The sequence below is a fragment of the Lepidochelys olivacea genome (genome assembly GCF_965140295.1).
Source record: "Lepidochelys olivacea isolate rLepOli2 genome assembly, chromosome: 23".
NCBI classification, from domain to species: domain Eukaryota; kingdom Metazoa; phylum Chordata; order Testudines; family Cheloniidae; genus Lepidochelys; species Lepidochelys olivacea.
In genome coordinates this window covers 3,799,081-3,818,209 of record NC_140433.1, presented here as the reverse complement: position 1 = coordinate 3,818,209, position 19,129 = coordinate 3,799,081, and the positions used below count along the sequence as shown (strand labels likewise).

The 19,129-nt window shown below is 56.6% G+C and overlaps 1 pseudogene across 1 annotated transcript; it reads right to left on the bottom strand.

Annotated features, from left to right (window-relative positions):
* Positions 1 to 151: 151 nt before the first annotated feature.
* LOC311511815 (cytoglobin-1-like) lies at positions 152 to 17,351 on the bottom strand (annotated as a pseudogene). Its single transcript, XR_014714625.1, has 6 exons — positions 17,104 to 17,351; positions 16,618 to 16,941; positions 6,178 to 6,285; positions 5,066 to 5,186; positions 4,168 to 4,248; positions 152 to 3,367 (listed from the first exon to the last, which is right to left on the bottom strand). The product of XR_014714625.1 is annotated as a cytoglobin-1-like (transcript).
* Between the last annotated feature and the right edge of the window lie 1,778 nt (positions 17,352 to 19,129).

Genomic DNA, 19,129 nt, shown 5'->3' with positions numbered 1-19,129 from the left:
AGCCAGCTCCCCGCACCAGGGAGGCCGGGCGGCAGGCAGTGCCCCAGTCCCCTGCTATCAGCCTGGTTTTAAGAGTGTATTGGGTTTGTTTGTTTTTAAAATGACCTTCATGTCAAAGCAAAAAATTATCCGTACACCAAGATCTGCGCTGTGGGTTTATTTAACCGTGTCGTGTCACTTTAGGCAGAGCTACGCAGCTGAGGGGTGTGTATAGGAAGAAGGCCCGGATCATCGGGACAGCAGTCACGGGGCTAACACAGGGGATTAGGCGCCTAGAATCCACCCGACAGTTTAGTAAACCTGGCCACTCATTTTGGGTGCCCAACCTGGGCTAGATTTTCAGACACCCAGTCCCCTGGCTCTAACCACTGCATCATACTCCCTCCCAGAGCTGGGACTAGAACCCAGGAGTCCTGGGCCGTGCCCCCAGTCATTCAGAATCAGCAGCCCCTTTTGGAAGATTTGGGAGCTCAGCACGGAGTGTCCCGACACGCTGAATGCTTCAGCCCTCAACTTTTTTTGCGATCCCTGCGACGGCTGTTGAGAAAGCCGCTGTTTGGGGGCCATGGAGAACCCAGGTCTGCAAGACAGCAGCAGAAAAAAAGAAAGAAAGAAAGAAAGGCCCTGGTGCAGACCAGAGGGAGCGCTGAAAGGCGACCTGCCCAGGAATAGACAAGACTGGATCTGTGCCCTCTTCTGTCTGTCTCAGGCCTGGTCTGTAGAGAAAGGCGGCCTGCTTTAGCGATCCCGAGCCAATTCAAGTGGACCAGCGTGGACCCAGCTACTTCAGTATAAATGCGCTTACGCTGTAGCAAAGCGGTCATGATAGGGTTAACTAGGTTGCCCAGAGTATTATGGGCTGGAGCCATGCTCTACCCTTCCCCCCCCCTTCCTTCCGGCACCCTCTAGAGGTTAGGTTAAGGCATGACCCTAGGATATGGGAATCCTGCATCCCTTTTCTGGCTCCCCTGCAACCTCCCTGTAAAACCTTGGCGAGAGTCCAAGGGAGCTTCCAGCCACTCGGCCAGCGTGCACGCTCTCTTGTGATGCAGGGAAGTGACGCAGCCCGTTCCCAGCCTTCAGGCCCCTGAGTGGACGTATTTTCCCTCGCAACTTGCAAAACCAGGGATGAGGCAAACTGCAAGGAGCACGCCTGAGGGGGAAATCGAGGCGCTTCCTGCAGAAAACGAGGATTAGCAGCAACCATTCCATCGGCTATTGCCTTGAAAATGAGATTTGGGCAGAGAAGCCGTTTTCCCGGCAATCAAACCTCCAGAAGTTTGTCACCAGCTCAGAAAGCAGGAGGGAAACGCTGGGAAGGCGGGCGCACAAGGCATCAAAACTGCAGAACGTTCCAGGTTTCATCGCAGGACGAGGGGAGACGTGGCCACGTGGCCACGTAGCCGAGGCCGGGCAAAAAGCAGGAGCTGAATATTGCTTGCTTGGCGGTGGCCTAGAGGCCAGGACAGATGTGGGGGGCGGGGGTTGTTAATCAAGGATGATCGCTGGCAGAAGGGAAGAACCTGGCCCAAAGCAGTAGAATTAGCACCAGCCCTGGATGCTGCCGTGAGAAACTGACAGGAGTTGCTCTCAGACGGCAGGGGCAGAAATCAAAACGTCTGCCCGCAAACACGGAAGTTGCTGCTTTATTTAAGGGCATCGCAAGAGAGTTGGAGGGATGACGGCGAAAAAGGGAGGGTAAGCCCATAATACCCCGGGGAACCCAATTAACTGGGGCTCCAAGGCGCGACCGTAATACATGCAATAGCAATAAAGATGTACAGCGCCTGGCACAGTGGGGGCCTGGTCCATGGCTAGGGCTCCTAGGGCCTTCCATAGTACAAATGGAGGGAGGGATAGCTCAGTGGTTTGAGCATTGGTCTGCTAAACCCAGGGTTGTGAGTTCAATCCTTGAGGGGGCCATTTAGGGATTGGGGGCAAAAATTGGGGATTGGTCCTGCTTTGAGCAGGGGGTTGGACTAGATACCTCCTGAGGTCCCTTCCAACCCTGATATTCTATGATTCTATGAAATAATAAATAATCACTGAGGTGGGTTTGCACTCATTTAACTAAGTTGGCTTTGAATTTTGGGGGCGGGGGGTTTAGTTAAATTGGTGCCATTTTTGCGCCTAGACCAGCCCCAGGGCTAGTTCTCCATCGAGTCCTGCAGGGTAGGTTGCCAGGTCAACGTTTCTCCTGTAAAAGCTTGCTTTATTGCCACTGCAAACTGAGATCAGGGCCCCCTGGGAGACTGCCCCTGCTCCAGACAGCTTCCAGTCTAACCGGACAAAGGCACAGTTATTGTACAGACCGAGGGGGACCCAGGCCTAGAAAGATGATGTAACTTGCCAAAGGTCACACAGGGAAGCTGTAGCGGAGGTGGGGAGTGACCCTTGATCTCCTGCATCCCCCACCAATGCTTTAACCACAGGGTAAGGCTACTTCTGTCCTATTGCCCCCGTCTCTGAGGTCCACGTGATTTCACGGCCCTCCTCCAGCATCAGTTTTATACCGGCACCCAGCACAGGGCCATCAACCGGGTTTGAACCTGACCAGATTGTCTCATTCTTTCCTTGTACTCCCCTTGTACAGCTGTCTCTACCTCGTCTCACTGGTCTTATGCCTAGTACGGGCCTCCACCACTCAAGCTAACAGAGTCGCTCCCGGAGCTGGCAGCGGTAGCAGACTGTTACCAGCTCGCAAGGAGGCTGGGGTGGACCAAGTTTAATTTCTCTGGGTGTCTTGATCCATTGGAAAGAAGCAGAACGGGGGGAGGGCCCACACCCCAATTTCATTTCCCTTCGCGAGTCACCTTTAACACCGCCGCGCTGCACACGCGGGGGATGTTTAACTCCTTCCCCGCCGCTGGTAGATGGGCCGGATGGATAACAGTCCATATATTGAAATCAAGGCCCTCACGCCAGTCTCTAAAGCCCACTCCTGTTCTCAGCCTCTTTTCCCTTCCAGGAAGCCCACCCAGAACTGCCTATGCCCAAAGTAGAGGGGGTTCAGCGATAGTTTACTGCCTCTACCTGCTGCAGCGACCCCATGGGGACCCCGGCTGCACAGATGGGGCCTCTGACCAGCAGCAAAAATCCAGCTTCTGTGCTCCGGTCAGCTGGAATCACAGCCAGTGAAAGTCACAAGCAAGGGCAGTTCCTTGTGCACAGGGGGGATGGAGAGATCCTATGGGAATATCACAGCAAGCCAAGCCAACCGCGGCACCGCCCGCTCTCGGTCCTATATTCTGTTCAGGATGGATCCAGTCCCGGGTTTCCTCAAGGCCAGGGATTGGATGCTGCCCGATTTCTCCTCTTCCTTGTAGTACCCCCGTTTCATCGCGGCCGTCAGGTACTTGAACAGACTCTGCCAGGGGAGGGGAGAGAGAACGCACAAGGGGTGAAGCAGGCCTGGCAGGGCGGCTGGTTCGGGCATGGTCACCTTGGGGCCAGGGAGGTGCCTTTTGCCCTCCCTGTGACATCCCACTCAAATTTGGCTAAATTAGAAGCCTTTGGGGGAGGTAGGGGGGAATCTCAGTTTGCACATGCTCAGTAGAGACTGGTTAGAGTTTGGCAACTAAATTCTCCAAAGATTCCATCTGCACTTAGCATGCTCCAGCCCAAGGCTGCAGGGGCTGAGCAGAACAGTCTGTCTGCGTGATCTGTATCGTAAAACGTACACGTGAGGGGGCCGAACCTCGCCCCCTTTGCACTCCCTGAATACACCCTGCAGGGGCTAGCCCAGTCCCCAGTTAGAGCAGCTTGAGGGCTGCTCTAAGTCATGCTCAGTCCCCCTGGGTCCTGGGGGGCAGCGAATAGCCACAGCGCAGGGCATTCCGGCCACGCCCCCGATCTGCCCCTTGTGGGCCCTGGGGAGGCCTGTACGGGGTGGACTATTTCAATCCACATCAAGGCCCCTGGATGCAGCCAGAAGAGCCTGAGTGTTGCTGAGAATCGGGCTCCAAACCCATTACTAGGCCAACCAGGAGGGCCAAGCCCTCCCCGTAAGCCCCAAAGAGGCCTCGTCTAGCTCCCATTCCGCTGCAGCTGACGGCGGGAGCCCCACAGAAAGGGATCGGGGAAGGATGAAGGGGTCCAGCCCACCCAGGCATGGACGGGAGCTCTGCCAGCAGCAGCACGGGAGACGGCCGTGGAGCTGCTCCCTACCTGCCAGGCCTCCTCCACTTCCGGCGTCCAGCGCTCCTTTAGGATGGGCTGCACCGTGCTGATGAACTGGATGCCCACGTACTGGAAACAGAGAGCCAAGGCAGGGTCAGAGGGAGGCGCCAGCCCCAGCCCTTCCCTGCCCGGGCTACAGATGGACCTGTGGCAAATACAGACCGGTCCGGACGTGGCTGGGCGCCGCCGAGAACACAGATCTCTCCCGGCCCAGCCAGCTGGTGGACCGATCACGCTGCACAGCTGTGTTTGCAGCCGTGCATGCAGGGGAAAGCATAGTGGCGAATTGGGGGAGAAGGGGGAAGCAGTTCACACTGGGATGTGCTGGGAAAAGCAGTTTGCACCGGCGGATTGTGGGGAAATCAGTTCGCACCAGGGTATCCTGGGATTGGGAAAATTGGTTCGTCCTGGTGAATGGTGGGAAACGCCATTTGCCCTGGAGCATGGTGGCGGGGGAAAAAGCAGTGGGTACCAGTTCCAGGTTCCAACTGGTGAACTGTGGGGGGAAAGTGGTTTGTACTGGAGTATGCTGGGAAAAGCAGTTCGTCCTCGTGAATTGTGGGAAAAGCGGTTCATACTGGAGCATGCTGGGGGGAAAAGAGCCGTTTGCACAAGTGCATGCTGGGAAAAAGGATATTTCTACTCATGCATGCTGGGAAAAAGGCACTGTGTACCAGTGCATGCTGGGATAATTGCTTTGTACGGGAAGGTGCTGGGAAAAATCGCTCCCAGCCTGCCACCGTGGTGCAATGCACTCTGGGATACCCTCTGGGATACCCTGGTTCCAAACACCATGGGGGTTAGCAGATCCCACAGGAGCTCCCCGACCCCCGCAGAATGGGGAGGTCCACCCCCTCCCCTGCAGCCGGGTCCCTGGGGTGCTCACCTCATAGTACTTGGGAGGGGCATTGTATCTATAGTGACTCCTGCCAAGCTCAAAGGCCAGCTGTTCCAGCTTGTCCTCTTGGTCCAGCCGGGCCACGCTTTTCTCGATGAAGGACATCACCCTGGGGTGGGGGAGAATCAAGCATTGGATCGGGGGGCGTGGCTGCATCGCACTGGACTGTGGCTAGTCCCTGCTTCCCATGGGGCAGAGCGGTAGGCGGGAGATGTGCCATACGCTGCCAACATCCAGCCTTCTAGCCTGCCAAAGCTGGCTGCTTCAGGTGGGAGCCCATCTTGCATCGGGAGAAATTCCTTCCTGACCCCCTCCAGCACCAATGCCCTGGTGCATGAACATGGAGAACCCTCAGGCCCCATGTCCAGAGGCCCCAAGCCTTGGCAGGTCCCACTGGCTGCACAGTGAGTTGTGGGTGCTCAGCACCTCTGTAAAGCAAGCCCCTGGCACAGGTTCAGCTTCCCCAGAGTCGACCCAGCTCAGGAACGTTCTTTGGCAGGCAGTTCCACAGGCTAACAAGGGCTGGTCTGCAGACGCAGGGCCTTGTTCTTCAGACAATAATAATATCGGCCTAGCAAATTAACTGACTAACCAGCTCCCCCTCCCAGCCCCCCAAAGCTCCCCCTGGCTCCTCTCCAACCTTCTTCCCATGCCCACCACCCCATACCATGGTTGGGTACTCCTTATGGGACTGGCTCCAGCCCTGACCCTCCCCGTCTCGGACCACTCCCATTTCCATAGCTTGATTACTTTACCTTTCAAAGCCGGGTCTGGTGGGAGAGCCCACCCTCGTTTTGGGGAGCAGCTCCCCTTCCCACGTTAGCCAGCATGGGGAGATGAGATGCTTCTCCCCCACCCAGATCCAGGAACAAACCCAGGAGTCCTGGTTCCCAGCCTCTCTCCTGCTCTAACCACTAGATCCCACCTTCCTCCCCTCGGCGATCCTGGAATAGAACCCAGGAGTCCTGATTCCTGTCACTCAGCCACTTGCATTAGCCTTGTGACTCAAGGGCCGTGCTGCGCCCTCATGGACCCAGGAGCTCGGGCCTGGCGTGGTAGCGGGTTCCACGGCACCCACCCACCCCACCCCAGGGACCCACCTCAGGCCATGGGCTCGCAGCTCCTTGTTCATCTTGAGCTGCTGCAGGTCATCGATGTCCCGGAAGAGGAAGAAGACATCTTTGCACTCGGGGTGGGTCTCGAATAACCTGAGCGGGGGAGGGGAGGCAGACTTAGGGGGATCGGGCGCTAGCCGTTTAACTGGGTCTTTTTGGACTACAGGGCAGCTGGGCGAAGTGCACGGGCGCGACCCCTAGGGGTCGTGCCAAAACAACACTCTGCCGTGTATACTGCCCCTCCCCGCCCCACAGCACATTGCAATGGTGGGAGCCGTCCACCTGCCTGCGTAGACGGCAACATGGGAAGTGACTTGACCTCAGTAGGGACCAGGAGAGAACCCAGGAATCCTGACTCAGTGCCCCTCTGTAACTGGCAGAGCAGCCCTCCCCTTCCAGGAGTGGAACCCAGGAGTCCTGGCTCCCTGCCCCCCCCCAACCACTGGACCCCACTCCCCCCCCCTCCACAGAGCCAGGAGTGGAACCCAGGAGTCCTGGCTCCCTGCCCCCCCTGCTGTAACCACTAGACCTCACTCCCCTCCCAGAGCCAGGAGTGGAACCCAGGAGTCCTGGCTCCTGGGCCAATTCTCAGGGTTCAGACCACACACCTTTTCACAGGGTTTGGTGAGATTCTGGAATTCCCTTTTATCATTCATCACCCATTACTGTCATGTCTAGAGGTGCCAAGCAAGGCCGGGGCCCCACTGTGCCAGGCAGTGCCCAGACCTCAGTTACTGTGTGTTTGTGTGTGCAGCACCTGGCACGATGGGGCCCTGATCTTGGTCACTGTGTGTCTGGGCGGCGCCCGGCCCGACGGGGCCCCGATCTCGGTCACTGTGTGTCTGGGCAGTGCCCGGCCCAATGGGGGCCCCCGATCTCAGTCACTGTGTGTCTGGGCGGCGCCCAGCCCAACGGGGCCCCGATCTCGGTCACTGTGTGTCTGGGCAGCGCCCGGCCCGACGGGGCCCCAATCTCAGTCACTGTGTGTCTAGGCGGCGCCCGGCCCGACGGGGGCCCCGATCTCGGTCACTGTGTGTCTAGGCGGCGCCCGGCCCGACGGGGCCCCAATCTCAGTCACTGTGTGTCTGGGCAGCGCCCGGCCCGACGGGGTCCCGATCTCAGTCACTGTGTGTCTAGGCGGCGCCCGGCCCGATGGGGTCCCGATCTCGGTCACTGCGTGTCTAGGCGGCGCCCGGCCCGACGGGACCCCGATCTCGGTCACTGCGTGTCTGGGCGGCGCCCGGCCCGACGGGGGCCCGATCTCGGTCACTGCGTGTCTGGGCAGCGCCCAGCCCGACGGGGCCCCGATCTCGGTCACTGTGTGTCTAGGCAGCGCCCGGCGCGATGGGGCCCCGATCTCGGTCACTGCGTGTCTGGGCAGCGCCCGGCCCGACGGGGCCCCGATCTCGGTCACTGTGTGTCTGGGCAGCGCCTGGCGCGACGGGGCCCCGATGTCGGTCACTGTGTGTCTGGGCAGCGCCTGGCGCGATGGGGCCCCGATCTCAGTCACTGTGTGTCTGAGCAGTGCCTGGCGCGACGGGGTCCCGATCTCGGTTACTGTGTGTCTGGGCAGCGCCCAGCGCAACGGGGCCCCGATCTCGGTCACTGCGTGTCTGGGCAGCGCCCAGCCCGACGGGGCCCCGATCTCGGTCACTGCGTGTCTAGGCAGCGCCCGGCGCGATGGGGCCCCGATCTCAGATGCGGCCTGTGGGTGCGACCATAATCCACTAACCCTAATGTAGACAGACTGGATAAGAAGTCTCCCGTCTTTTGCCGAGCCCAAGAGAAACAAATGTTCAGCTGGGCTAACGCTCTGAACGAACAGCTTGGGTGGACGCTCTGCAAGCATCCGTGCTAAATATAGTGCTCTTGGGAGAGTGATTGTTCTGCACAGGGGAGCTCTGGGGAGAGCCATCTGTCAGCCCCTCGCCCCATGCGGCACGGAGGGGGAGGAGACCAGGTTCAGCGCACTTGTGCCCAGTGGAAGGCAGCAGCAAATTCCAGCCAGTGGTGCCACCGGCTGCAAGGCTTGTTGGCTTTTGCAGGCTAAGCAGGGTCTGGACTGATCAGTATCAGAGAAATGTCCGGCGGGAAGGGACCTCCGGAGGTCGTCAGGTCCAGCCCCCTGTGCTGGGGCCGGACCAAGTAAACCTAGACCAGCCCCGACCGGGGTTTGTCCAGCCTGTTCTGAAAAAGCTCCAGTGACGGGGATCCCACGACCTCCTTTGGGAGCCTGCTCCGGAGCGTCACTCCCCGGAGAGTTAGAGAGTTGCTCCTAATATCTCAACTAAATGTCCCTTGCGGTGGATTACACCCATTGCTTCTTGTCCTGCCTTCAGCAGACATGGAGAACAGCTGATCCTCGTCCTCTTTACAACACGCGTAACGTATCAGACGACTGTTCTCAGGCCCCCCCTCAGTCTGCTTTGCTCCAGACTAAACCTACCCACTTCTTTTAACCTCTCCTCCTAGGGCAGGTTTGCTAAACCTTGGATTCTTTTTGTGGCTCTCCTCTGGGCTCTCTCCAGTTTGCCCACGTCTCTCCTAAAGCGCGGCGCCCAGAACTGGACACTGCGCCCCAGTGCCGAGTAGAGCAGGACAATGACCTCCGTGTTTTACATACGACACTCCTGATAACACACCCAGAATGTTACTTGCCTTTTTTGCAACTGCATCACATTGTTGACTCATATTCAGTTTGTGATCTACTCGAACGACCAGATCCTTTTCGGCAGTACAACCCCCTAACCGGTTGTTCCCCATTTTGCATTTGATTTTTCCTTCCTAAGTGACGTACTTTGCACTTGTCTTTATTGAATTTCATCATGTTCATTTCAGACCAATTCTCCAATTTATCCTGGTAGTTTTGAACTCTAATCCTGTCCTCCACAATGCTAACAACCCCTCCCAGGTCAGTTGCATCCACAGATTTTATAAGCGCACTCTCCACTCCATTATCCAAGTCATTGAGGAAAACATTGACCGGTACCGGGCCCAGGACTGACCCCTGCAGGACCCCACTACATACGTCCTCCCAATCTGACAGTGAACCATTGATAACTCCTCTTTGAGTTTGGCCTTTCAATCAGTTGTGCGACCACCATACAGTGATTTCATCTAGGCCACATTTCCCTAATTTGCTTATGACACCATCATGTGGGACTGTGTCAATAACCTTAGTTAAATCAAGCTATATCCCGTCTACCGCTTCCCCCTCATCCACTTGGCCAGCAACCCGGTCAAAGAAGGAAATTAGGTTGTTTTGGGATGATTTGTTTTTGACAAAGCCAGGCTGGTTATTCCTTATCACCCCATTATCCTCTAGGTGCTTATGAATTGATTTTTTAATAATTTGCTCCAGTATCTTTCTGAGTATCAGAGTTCGGCTGGCTGGTCTGTAATTCCCCTGGTCCTATTTGGACCCCTTTTTTAGTACTCTGTTTGCCCTTCTCCAGTCCTCTGGGACTCCCGTCCACCAGAAGTTCTCAAAGATAATCACTAATAGTTCTGAGATTGCTTCAGATAGTCCCTTAAGTCCCCTCCGGTGAATTTCATCAGAGGCTTGAATACATCCAACTTCTTTAAATAGTCCTTAACCAGTTCTTTCCCTAGTGTGGCTTGCGTTCCTTCCCCGAGTTGGTAATATTAATCATGTAGAGTCTCTGGCCACCATTAGTGAAGACTGAAGCAAAATAGGCATTAAACACCTCGGCCGCCTTCCCTGCTAAGTAAAGCACCTACACTTGCCTTCTTCTTCCTCTTAATGTATTTAAACAACCTCTTCTTGTGGCCTTTCATGTCCCTTGCAAGGTTTAACTCATTTCTTTGCCCTTCCGATTTGTTCCCTGCATGTTTGTCCCTGTTCTGCTGTTCTCCTGCTTAGCAATGAATTCATCCATGTGTCCACTTTTTCCAGGCTTCCTCTTTGATTTTCAGGACATCAAAGAGCCATATTGGCCTCTCCTTATTCTTATCTTTCCTTCCCATTAGGATGGTTGGCAGTTATGCCTTTAATATTGTTTCCTTCAGAGACCGCCAGCTCACTGGAATTCCTTTGTCCCTTAATGTTCTCCCCGCGGGACATTACCTACTCGCTCTCTGCGTTTGTTAAAGTCTGCTTTTTCAAAAACAACGAGGAGTCCTTGTGGCACCTTAAAGACTAACACATTTATTTGGGCATAAGCTTTTGTGGGCTATAACTCACTTCATCCGATGCATGGAGTGGAAAATACAGTAGGCCATGCATCTGATGAAGTGGGTTGTAGCCCACGAAAGCTTATGCCCAAATCAATGTGTTAGTCTCTAAGGTGCCACAAGGACTCCTTGTTGCTTTTGCTGATACAGAGTAACACGGCTGCCCCTCTGAAACTGCTTTTTCAAAGTCCATTCTGCTTCTTCCACTTCTTCCTTTCCTTTGAATCAGGAAATCTCTCATTTCATGATCACTTTCACCCAAATCGCCTTCCAACTTCAGATTCGCTACCAATTCCTCCTTGCTGGTCAGACTCAAGTCGGAAAGGGGTTCCTTCCAGTGACCGAGATCAGGGCCCCAAGAACAGATTGGAAATGTTGGGTTTGGCCGTGTTTCTTTTCCAACAGATGCCTGGATAATTAAAGTCCCCCATTACGACCAGGTCTTGTCTTTTGGATATTTCTGTTATTTGTCCTAGAAATCCCCCATCCACCATCTCTTCCTGATTTGGTGGTCTGAAGTGGACCCCCACCATGACACCACCCCTAATTTTATATTACCCCTTTTATCTTTCCCTGGGGACTTTCAAGCAGTCTGCCTTCCTCCCACTTCCTTCAGAACCTCAGAAGAAGTGATGCTTGATGTTATGGGGCGCTGTGCTCTGAGAAGCGGGGCTCTGAGGGGGCTCAGTTGGGGGCACTCTCCCCACACAGTTCGTGCTGACTACACTGCCCCGGTGTGGCACCAGGGGGCACTGTCCTGCAGGGAGCAAGGTGGAGGGCTCGGTAAGGGGCATTCTCCCCTGGCAGCCACCATGGCCCATTGCAGTGCATAAATCAATGATCAAACTTTCGTAACCCTCCAAAAATCCAAGAAATAAAAACAGCACTCTGAAAATTTGAGGGAAAGGTTCAGATCGGGTTTCTGATGTTTGGAAGTGGATTTGCTGTGCATGGAACCGTCATCTAGTGTAAAGGACCGGACTCCTGGGTCCCCACCCCAGCTGTGGCCCGGACTCCCTGTAAACATTAGGGCTCCTGGGTCCAGGCCGCAGCTGTGCCCCAGACTCATTCACTGAGCATCAGGACTCCTGGGTCCCATCCCCAGCTGTGGCCTGGACTCCCTGTGAGTGTCAGGACTCCTGGGTCCTCTCCCCATCTGTGCCCTAGGCTCGCTGTGTGACCGTGGGCAAGCTCTTTCACCAATCTGTGCCTCAGTTTCCCCATCAGTAAAAGCAGGCTAGTGGTCATGTCCTGGGGTCTGTGAGATTTCCTTCCACTGTTTGTGAAGTGCCTTGAGGCGCCTGGATTTAAGGCCCCCTATGCCATGCCCAGTCTAATTGTCTGTGATTATGCTCTGAGCAAGTTCAGTGAAAGGAAATCACGGGCAATTCCTCGCCTGGGGCTAACTCCTTGGCCTCTGCGAGATGTGGCAAGTCCCTAAAACGGCAGAGAGGTGCTGGGCTATAGAACTCGGCTCTGCATGCTCCACAAGCCCAGACGTGGAAAATCCTCACTGACTTGGAGCAGTAGAGGGGTTTATGACACATAGTTTGACCGATTCAGTCCAGCGGTGGGAAGTACAGTCCTGACGCACCAGCTGGTGGACCAATGGCCTACACTTTAGTTTATTTGTGAGGGCAGCTGAGCCTGGGGGTGGGGGCGCTTGGTGCTGGTTAATTATGAATCTTTATGCAAAGCAGCCCAACGAAGGAGAGGAGGAAAAGCCGCAGGGATTAAATAACCCCGCCACCTCACCCCCCCAGCTTCCACCGGGATCCGCGGGGCTGCCCACTGGGAAGGAAAGTTAATTGGAGCCCCGGCACCTGGGGGTGCCACGGAAGTGGGTGATCGCCTGGGCGGTGCCCTTTCTGCACAGCTGATTGCGCTGTGGTTTATTGCTGGCGATGCAATGGGGCTGGAGGTGTGGGGGGGCGGGGCTGCTGCGTTGATGCAGAATCCGGTTGCTAAGACGGAGCGGAAGGCGGTTGTCGTGTCAGGGCTCCTGCTTCGTCACACTTCAGAATCCCACCCTGGGGGGGCCTGGCCCTTTAAGCAGGGGAGCCAGCTGCGTCCTGTGCCAACCCCAGCCCACCTCTCCAGGTGGAGGGGAGGAGGGGCGCTTGGGGGAAGGTGAGCATGCAGAGCCAGGTCTGCCTGAGTTCGGGCAGTAGCTAGGACCAAGCACGGTTAGCCTGGGAATGCAGCCCTGTGGGGGAGAAGGCCGGGGAAGGCTAGAGGAGCAAGGAGGGATGGAAGGAGGCTGGCCTGAGATGCCAAGGCCTGGGGAGTAAGACCTGCTGGGAGTAGAACAGAAATCAGTGTGGCCTCATGGATTGAGCATCAGACTGGGGCTAGGGAGACCCTTCCCCTGCCTCGTGACTCAGTGTCCCCACCTGTCCAATGGGGATAATGCCACTGAGCTCCGTTGTAAAGTCCTCTGAGATCCTGCTGGATGGGGCGAGCTAGGGCGCGGAACCAGTGACTTGGAAAGAAGTGCACCTGAGGCCATGAAGAAAAGGGGCTGAAATCCTTCAGCTGCTGAGTTCTTTGAGCCACTGGCCGGCGAGAGCAGAGGACTGGGATGTCAGGGTTCATAAGCCATGCGGTTGTCAGGCAAACACAGGCCTTTTACCCATAACGCTGGCCGCGTACATGCTGTGGGAAGGGCTCTCCCCTACAATCCTGCCTGCCAGGTGCATCCTGTCTTACTAGGGATCGCGATAGAGCACTAGCCGGGGGCACAGGACAACTGGCTTCTATTCCTGGCTTTGCCACTGATCTGTTGGGTGACTGGGGGCCAGTCCTTTTCCATCTCCGTGCCTCAGTTTCCCCTCCCAACTTTTGGGTATTTAGATTGTGAGCTCTTTAGGGCAGCACCCGGCATGATGGGGCCCTGATCTCGGCTGGGGTCTGGGCAGCGCCTGGCACGATGAAGCCCAGATCTCGGTTGGGGTCTGGGCAGCACCCGGCGCAACGGGGCCCTGATCTCAGCCGGGGTCTGCGCAGTGCAATGTGGTCTCCCCCAGCCCCAGCCAGAGGGAGGAGGGCCGGGTGCTGCTGGACACCTAGTACATCATCAAGCCAGGCAACACCAAGGAGAAGATCGCCTTCTTCGTGGCCCACCAGCGCAGCAGAAGCAGCCTCCTCCTAATGAATCTATAAGGGGCCAATGAATCTATCTATGAGGCCAAAGTTAAGGGGTGCTGAGATCCAGCCCCAGCTCTAACTGGAGCCTTCATTTCCCAGCAGGCCTTAATGACCCTCATTAGGCAGCTGATGCGATCGGACAGGCTTGCCGTGTTTCCAATCAATTTGCTGTTTCCCCTATTGGATTAGCCAGGAGACCTGCAGCCGGGTAATTGGAGTAATTGATGCCATATGGAACACAGGATGGGCTCCGGTGCCATGGGAGAGGAGCCTTCCCCACACGCGGGGCCGGAGTTCCCAGATAAACAGCCAAGGGGTGGGGGTTACGGATCAGCCTGCCTGGGGAAAGTTAAACCCTGCTGGTGCCTCTTCGCCCTTCCTGGTGGATGAACGTAGCCTGGGAGAGGCGCGTTTCTCTGCCCCAGCTCCTCTTGGCCTGCCTCTCCATCACGCTCAAAAGCCCTTTGTCCCTCTCTGGCAGCCCAAACGGTCCCCTGAGAATCTCCCCATGGCGGGGGTCTTCCCCAGCTGGTGTGGAGCTGGTGTACAGCCTCCTGTGACCAGAGAGCCCTGCGCTGTGACTGTTCTCTGCCCCCAGGGCTCACTGGGGGTGGATCAGGGACATAGCTGGGGTGCTCTGCGCTGTGGCTATTCTCTGCCCTCCAGGGAATTCAGCCAACATCTGCGTCACCAACGCTTGTGATTTCATCAGGAGTCTCACGATATTTGGGGTCTTTCCCCAAAGTCCCAGCTGCGGGAGGCAGGGGATTTCGGGAGACCCTTGGCTCTCGTTTTAAACAGAAATGACGTGCGTTCCTCACGGAGGCAGCGAAAAGCTAGGGAACGCCGCAATGGAGAACCCAGAGCCTGTTCTCTCCTTTCAAATCTCGGGGCGGGGTGGGGGGGCGGTTTAAGCCACTCTGGTGATTTGGGGAGCCTTCACGCTGGCGACGCTGCGGCAACTCGCTGACTCCCGGGGAAGGTGCCTTTAACGGGCTGGCCCTGAGGCACGGGGGCCAGGGTGGGCACATGCCCCCCAGCCGCCCAGGCTGTGTCTGCTCTGCGGATGAGTGGAGGCTGGCAGGCTGCGGGACAGACTGTCCCCTCTGGCCTCCCCCCTCCAATGCTTGATCCAGCCAAACGAATCAGCAGGTCCTGGTCAGTTGCCACCTAGTGACCCCAAAGGGGTCTGATCTCTGGACAGTTTCTCCACCTCAGCAAGAACTCGAGCAAAGCAGTTTGCTCTTCCCCACCCCGTAGCTCAGTGCCCTGCTACCGGCAGGTCAGAGAGACACAAGCGCTAAGCCGGAGCAGGCATCAGCACCCCCCAGCCAAGCCGTCTGGTACGACCAAAGCCCACTGCACTGTGGCTATTCTCTGTCCCCACAAGGCTAATAGGGGCAGATCGGGGCTGGGGCCAGAGCAGGGTGGGGACTAGGAGGCAGGACTCCTGGGTTCTCTCCCCGCTCTGGGAGGGGACTGGGGTCTAGTGGTTAGATCCAAGGGGCCTGGGAGGCAGGACTCCTGGGTTCTTTCTGGGAGAGGAGTGGTTAGAGTAGCAGGGCTAGGCATAAGAATTTTTGGGTTCTCTTTCCATGTCTTATAAGGGTATTTGGTCTTGTGGCTGGAGCAATGGGGGTGGAGCCTGGGAGTCAGGACTCCTGGTTTCTGTTCTGAACCCTGTCACTAACTTTGGGCAGATCCCACCCTGTGCCTCAGTTCCTCCCTTCTGTTAGGAAGGCAATAAGGATACTGACCCTTCCTTCGGGAAGGGCTTTGAGAGCACGAGATGAGAAGCCCCCCAGTAACCATGAAGGTTATTAATTCAGAGAGAGCCCCACAAGTGTGCTGACCGACAATTATTTGCTTGAGCGTATTACAATCGTAAACTGCTGCTCGCAACTTCTATCCAAGGATCCAAAAGTGCTTTACAGACCTGCATGAGTTCAGCACCACAAGCCACATCCCCTGGGGAAACAGAGGCAGGGAGAGGGGAGAATTGCCCAGGGTCACACGGTAAGTCAGTGTCGGAACTGGGAATGGAACCCAGGTGTCCTGTTCTCCCCTGGGGTAATGCTCAACCCTGCTCCCCTCCCAGAACTAAGTATGGAACCCAGGAGTCCTGGAACCCAGTGCCCCCTCTGCTGTAAGCACTAGACACCGGTCCTTCCCATCCCAAAGCTGGGAATAGGACCCAGGAGTCCTGGCACCCAACCCCCCCTGCTATAACCACTAGACCCCACCCCCTTCCCAGAGCTGGGATAGAACCCAGGAGTCCTGGCTCCCCTCCCAGAGCTGGGATAGAACCCAGGAGTCCTGGCTCCCAGCCCCCAATCATTAGACCCCACTCCCTTCCCAGAGCTGGGATAGAACCCAGGAGTCCTGGCTCCCCTCCCAGAGCTGGGAAAGAACCCAGGAATCAAAACCGACAGTGCCTGTATTCTAACCACCCAAATGTGAAATGTAGGAATAAACACAGGTGCAAAGAAACAATTTGCCGTTAAGAGCAAGACCCAAAGACATGTGCAGGGGTCGGTTTCCCTGGGCTTCCTCCTCACAGATCAGCGGCTGACCTCGAAGGCTAGCTCCAAACCGGCCCCATGGCCACACAGCAGCGTTCCAGTGGAGTCACTAGACCAGATCCGCAGCGGGCGTAAACAGCTACGGCCCCATTGGGGTCAGATCCCGCAGCTGGTGTGAATGGGCCAACGCTCCACCGGAGTCAAAGGAGCAGTGCCGGCTGACATCAGTTGCGGGTCTGGGCCCGTGGGTTCCCCTTGAACACCCGCGAGCTAGACCAGACACCAGCTCTGAACACACTTGCATTTTGGGCTCTGCTTTGCTAGAAACATGGAACTTTTTAAAGCCAAGAAACTCCCATCGGCTGCTTACAAACCAAACCAGTTGGGGGATTTTCTTTGGTGGCAAAAACTGTCCACCCCCAGCAATATCCCCGTGCACCCCAGAGCAAGCCAGACTCCAGGACAGGGACCAGGGAGGGGAGTGGGGATGACATGGACCAGGCGTCTGGATCGCAGACAGCCTCTGTGCCCGAACAGCCAGCGAGCCAGCAGCTTCGCTCACCTGATAAAGACGATGATGCCGACCCGGGCGATATTGTCGTGCAGGATCCGCCAGGACTCCTGGATCCGCTCCTTCTGCGCGTCCACCAGCGGAAAGGGAACTGCCCCCGGCCCGTCGCCGCCGTGCTCCGGTCCCGTTTTCGACGCCGCTTGGCTTTCCACCGACGGGCGCCGCTTAGACTCTGGAATGGTTTTCCCCGGGGTGATCCCGGAACCCGACAGAGCGCACCCCATCTCGAGAGGGGAATAAAACCCACCCCCAGCAGAGCTTCAGGGGACCGGGGGGCCGGACTCCTGGGTTCTATTCCTGGATCTTCCAAACCAGCTAGACAGACAGAGATACAACAAATGAGTTAGGGACCTGCAGCTGGACTGAATTTTAACCTTAGTACCTCCCCTGGGACAGAAGCCCCAGAGAGTATACCCCAGCGCAGAGCTCATCGCTCAAAGCACCACGAACTAGCTAACGATCTAAAGGGAAACAGACCTTCAGCCTGAGGGACAGCTGGTGTAAACTAGCTCCTTCCAAGCTGGCTGACTACCGGCGATTTACACCCCCTGAGGATCCGGCCCTGAACCTCCAAACGCTCCCAGCCAACGCCCCGATAACGGGGACCTCCTGATGCAGCCAGCAGCGTCCACCTACCCTGAAAGCCCCCCTCCCACCCCGTCCTGGGCGACCAGGAGGAGGCTGCTGGAGATGGTGAAAGAGGCCAGCGGCGTGTTTGAGGCTCACGCATGCAGGTGGATCGTATTTGTACAGAGCTGAATAGTCCAGGCTCTCCAGGGTCCTAGACTACACAGATTCAGCCCTGGTCGAAACATAATGAATGGGAGCGTCTGGTCTCCTACTCAGTGCACATGCTGGTGGTGGGGGGGGGGGTGGCTTTCCAAAGAGCTCCCCCAGCCAAACGTTTGCTGTCCTGGGCCTGCAGCTGGTAACAAGCTCTCAGGACCCGGCTTCTATGGAGCCGCATAGAAATAGTCCATAGACACACAGGACTGGAAGGGACCTCGAGAGGTCTCTAGTCCAGTCCCCTGCACTCCTGGCAGGACTCAGTATTGTCTGGACCAGGAGCGAGGCGATGTCGGCGAGACCGAGCCTGGGACGCTGCGCCCAGTTCTGGAGTGGGGGCGGGGGGAGGACGCATTCAAACACGCCTGTTGGCAAATTGGGGCGGGCGCAGAGAAGAGCCACAAAAATGATTCAAGAGCGGGAGAAAATCCCCACGCGCGAGAGAGATTTTAAGGGAGCTCCCGCTGGCTTATGACAAAGACGATCAAGAGGTGACCTGATTTAACAGCGTATGTGGCCCTGGTTACTTGGTCACAGCGTCGACTGGGCGAGCGTCCCGGGCTTTAAAGGGGCTCTTGCGTTGAGCAGAGACAGGCAGAACAGAAATCACTGGCTGGAAGTTGAAGCTGGACATATTCCAACTGGAAATAAGGCCCTGCTTTTTCACAGCCAGGGGGACTAACCCTGGGAACAAACGGCCAAAGGAAGCGGCTGTCTTCAGACGCCTTGCTGCAAGACAGACTGGATAGTCCAGTGCAAGTGATGATCGGGCTCCGTATGTGGGGAGCTGGGCAAAGTTTAACAGCCTGGAGGTCAGACTGATGATGTAATGGTCCCGTCTGGCCTTGGCTTGGGCCAACCAGGGCCAGCTGGGGTGGATAGGGCAGACACTTGTCCAATAGGAACCAGGCCAAGGGCCATCCAACTTAGTTCATGCAGGTCCCAGGGGCTCCCAGCAAATGGATATGGTTTGGGTCTTTGCTGGCGCAAGGAATCCCTGTGCATTGGGGTCAGATCAAGCTGGATGTTTGTCCCGGAGGAGATCACCTGAGCTAGGCTTGCTGTACTGGAGGGAGGCGTCTTGAATTATTATTATGCTGCTAAGCATGTGCTATGCTCAGGGGCCCCGACTCCCAGCTTCCCCAGCCCGGCACTTGGGGGCAGGTGGCTTTTGAGCTCTGCTTTGCACTCCCTATATTCCAGGTCTGGCCTGAGGTGAATATTAGAGCAGCCTCGGGGTTGCTCTAATTTATGCGCTGCCCCCTGGGGGCAGAGAAAAGCCACAGTGCAGAGCACTCCAGCCAGGCGCCCAGTTCCGACTCAAGCAGGGAGCCCTGACACCAGCTCCACACTGGCCAGAGTAGATCCCCGGGACAGGGGGAATTTTGGCCCGGGGCTGCTTGTGCCCTCAGTGGGCCCTGAGCATGTTGCCCACTGACTCCAGCAGGAGGGAGTTAATCAGTCCCACAGCTGCATCTGGTAGGCGTCAGAAGCGCCATGACAACTGCCAAGCCCTGGGATCAGCGATGGATCCACGACATCCCTTTTTGGGGGGGGCGGGAAGTGCCCAAAAAACAATGAGGCCCTGGGCATATTCGTTAATTTCAATTGATGCTTCTTGAACAGTAGGAGTCAGTGTTAAACACATCCAGATTCATTCTGTGCCCGTTTACCCCGTCTGACTTGAAATCAGGATCTGTACCTTGGGTCAGGAGGG